Source organism: Nicotiana tabacum, chromosome 11, assembly GCF_000715075.1.
Source record: "Nicotiana tabacum cultivar K326 chromosome 11, ASM71507v2, whole genome shotgun sequence".
Classification (NCBI taxonomy): domain Eukaryota; kingdom Viridiplantae; phylum Streptophyta; class Magnoliopsida; order Solanales; family Solanaceae; genus Nicotiana; species Nicotiana tabacum.
The window spans coordinates 168,635,587-168,639,467 of record NC_134090.1 but is presented as its reverse complement, the minus strand read 5'-3'; positions in this window follow the sequence as shown (position 1 = coordinate 168,639,467).

Below are 3,881 nucleotides of genomic sequence, written 5' to 3'. Positions count from 1 at the left end.
ATGTTGGCCGGTAAAGAACTCACACATCCAGAAGATGAAAGTAGCAGAGATGAGGATGTTGAGGTGGATGTGCGGGCATACAAGGATGGATAAGATTAGGAATGAAGATATTCGAGAGAAGGTGGGTGTGGCCCCCATGGAGGACAAGATGCGGGAAGTAAGACTCAGATGGTTCGGGCACATTCAGAGGAGGAGCACTGATGCACCGGTGAGGAGGTGTGATCGACTGGCTGTAGTGGGCACGCGGAGAGGTAGAGGAAGACCTAAGAAGTATTGGGGAGAAGTGATCAGACAGGACATGACGCGACTTAGGATTACTGAGGACATGACCCTTGATAGGGAATTATGGAGGTCGAGCATTAAGGTTGTAGGTTAGGGGAGAGTGTGAATATTTCTACAGCACAATAGAGTGGGACTATCCAGTTAGGAGTTAGACTAGGAATGTCATTGGTCGTCTATTGATGCAGGGCTTTACCTTCTAGTTGTACTATACCAGCCATTTATTTCGTATTTTGTATTTTGTATGTTGTATTTCATATTTCATATCTCTTATATATTGTTGTTATTTTTATCACGCATTTTTATGGTACTAATATATCATCTCATATTGCTTTTTGAGCCGAGGGTCTCCTGGAAACAGCCTCTCTACCCTTCGGGGTAGGGGTAAGGTCTGCGTACATATTACCTTCCCCAGACCCCACTTGTGGGATTATACTAGGTCGTTGTTGTTGTTGTTTGTTGATATTGTAGTTGTATATAACTGAGTAGAAATAATGTATGAAAATTGTAGATAAGTTGTATAATATATAATTAATTGTATGAAATTTGTTTTTACTATGTATAGATCAGATACAAAATATACAAAAGACATATTGTATAAAACTTGTATAACAATTGTATTTAAATTGTATGATATTGTAGTTGTATTTAACTGTATAGAAATAATATATAAAAGTTGTAGATTAGTTTGTTTGAATCCTAACAATGTGCTCTGCGTGTAAGCAAACAGAATAGTACGTACTCTTTAATTTTAGATTTTGTATATACATATTTTTCCTTTAATCCCAGATTCAATGTCAATCATTTTGCTCAAAATTTGTTCCGTGGAGAAAAGTCTCCCAAATAATGGACCCATGTCAAATTTTGTTAACAGTGGTAGGATTGATTTTTGTTTAAATTTAGGAAATTCCCAAGTCCTTTGGTATTGTAGTTGTGCTATAAAAAGATGAAAATAGATAATGTTCTTCCTGTATACATTTCCTCTTGTGTGATGTAGCTTTAGGATAAAAATTTCAAATTGTTCTAAAGAAATTTTCATCACTGAATATGTATACAATGTGATATCATGAAACCGTAAAATCCAGCCATACACTAAATAAAATAATCTCATATTTTATTTAGGAACTAATTAATTTCTTTATTATTAACAATAGATAGACCCTAAGGGGTCGTTTGGTAGGATGAGCTTTGTGTATTAATAATACATTGTTTGGTATACATTTTGAACTATGCATTAGTTATGCAAGCATTAGCTATACATCCTATTTGGTATTATCCTATGCATAACTAATGCATAGAAAACAATGGTATTAGCAATGCAATGAGTTTTAATGCATGCATTAGCTTAGTTAAAGACAAAATTGTCCTTCAAAATTTATGTTTGATTAAAATATGCTAGTTAGTATATTAATGCAAGTTCAAAATAATCCAAATAGTGAGAAATAAAATTATATCCCTAGTAAATAAATAAATACTTAGCATATTTTCTTTTTTTTTATAAATAAATATTTAATTTAATTTTACAATATAGGTAGACAAATCAAATAATTTTTTGTAAACTTTTTCATATAAAAATATTTCTCAACATATATATTTTTTAGAGTGTGAACTAGTTTTGAGGGCATTTTTGTAAACAAACAATTCTTTTAGAAATTGTGCAATGCTTTAATACATCAAACCAAACAATGAATAAGAAATATGTCAGCATAACTAATATCAACATTACTAATACACCCTATTCAGCATTATTCTTATGCACCCTACCAAATGACTCCTAAGTATAACAGACAAAATTGTAATAAAAGAAATATTTCTATTGATATCATATTTTAAGATATATAGAAATTACCTTTCTTAGAATCATGGTTGTTATAGTTATGTTGTGTGTGAAAAATAAACCTACACGTTCTGCCGTAAATAAGAAGGAAAGAAAGTAAAAAAAATAAGTAAAACTAAGGAATAATTTTGGTGTAAACTATAAGAAGAAAAAACGTTGAAAATAAAACTAAGAAATAAGAATAATATCGGTCTAAAATAGTCTAGAAATTTCAACTAAAACTAATATTGGCTAATCAAGTGATATCAAATTGTATGAGTTAGTGCAAATTCACACCTAGTGTGAATAGCTAGTCATAAGATGAATGAGTGACTATAATTTCTATTACTAATGAAGATATTAAAAGAGAAGAAGAGAAAAAAAAGGTAAATGGTGTAACTAAATTCCTTAATTGAAGGCACTAATAATAGATTGAGAGCCTTTTAAGGTGGAATGTATATATTTGGCGAAATGGCTTCCTGGCCACTTAAACTTGTTGGGTTTTTTAAAGCCGATACATAAACTTATAACTTTCCCATTTGAACACTCGAACTCGTTTTTTCCATAACTAATAAACATATTTGACCATTGACCATGCCCATATGGCGTCAGTTGGTCCTAATCAGCAGCCCGCGTGAGGAACACGACGCACAGGAGCGTGAAAACCCCCTTCCCAACGCCCAACAGTACAAAATACCCCCCTTTCTCCATTTTTAAAAATCTGAAGCTCCATTTTCAATTTTTCTTTATTTTTCAGACCGTGAAAATGGTGGAAAGTAGGGAAATTAGGAGGGCCTAATTCTGCAATGTTTTCTTCCATGTTTTCATTATGCATAGAAGAAGAGATTCTGGGGGATTTCAAGTTTCAATAAGGAGGGCCTTCGGATTCTCTCTGAAATTCCAAGCTAGAAAGACGACACACAACGGCATGCCGGCAGTGATCTAAACAAGAGACTACTATGTCATCATGGAGGCTTAATGTAAGAGGACAATTGTTGGTCGATTTCTAAAGACTCGACCCCGAATTATAGGTCAAGATTCTCTAAAAATTCCTTTTGAAGGGATCTGCAAAAATTGGAGTTTATGATAAATTAAATGTGTTTCCCAGCTTCACTAATGATGAAGATTACAATTTTATTCTATATAAGCGGGTGATTGAAATTGAAGGTCTACAAACATACCCAAATTCTGCAAACATTGTAGGAAATTAGGGCACTATCTTGTTAACTGTTGAATCCTTGAAATAAAAAAGCTGGAAGAAAAGAAGGAAGAGGAACGAAAGAGTAATATGAAAAAAGATCAAGCTGAGCCACCTGTGAAACAAAATAATGAAAAGTAGATAGCCATTATTGATGAAGAAGAACGCTTGAGCAGTCAAAAGAGAAGGAGTTGCTGCTTGACTTTTCACGCCCTTACATGTAAGACATCCATTGGTCATTTGCTGACTGGATGGACACGTATGTGTATGTGTAATACACGCGCACATGGCCAATGGTCAGATGTGTTTATTAGTTATGGAAAAAACGAGTTCGAGTGTTCAAATGGAAAAGTTATAAGTTTATGTATCGGCTTTAAAAAAACCGACAAGTTTAAGTGGCTAGGAAGCCATTTTGCCTATATATTTTGTAAACAAAACTTGCGTAGGTAGGGTAATTTAGTAAATATGAACATTTAGGGTAATAAAATTTCCAATAGTATACAGGAATGAAAAAATTAGAACTTCTCCAAATAAACCCGGTCCAACTATTTACTATATAAACCACGTCGAGCCGTTCAACAACTAAAT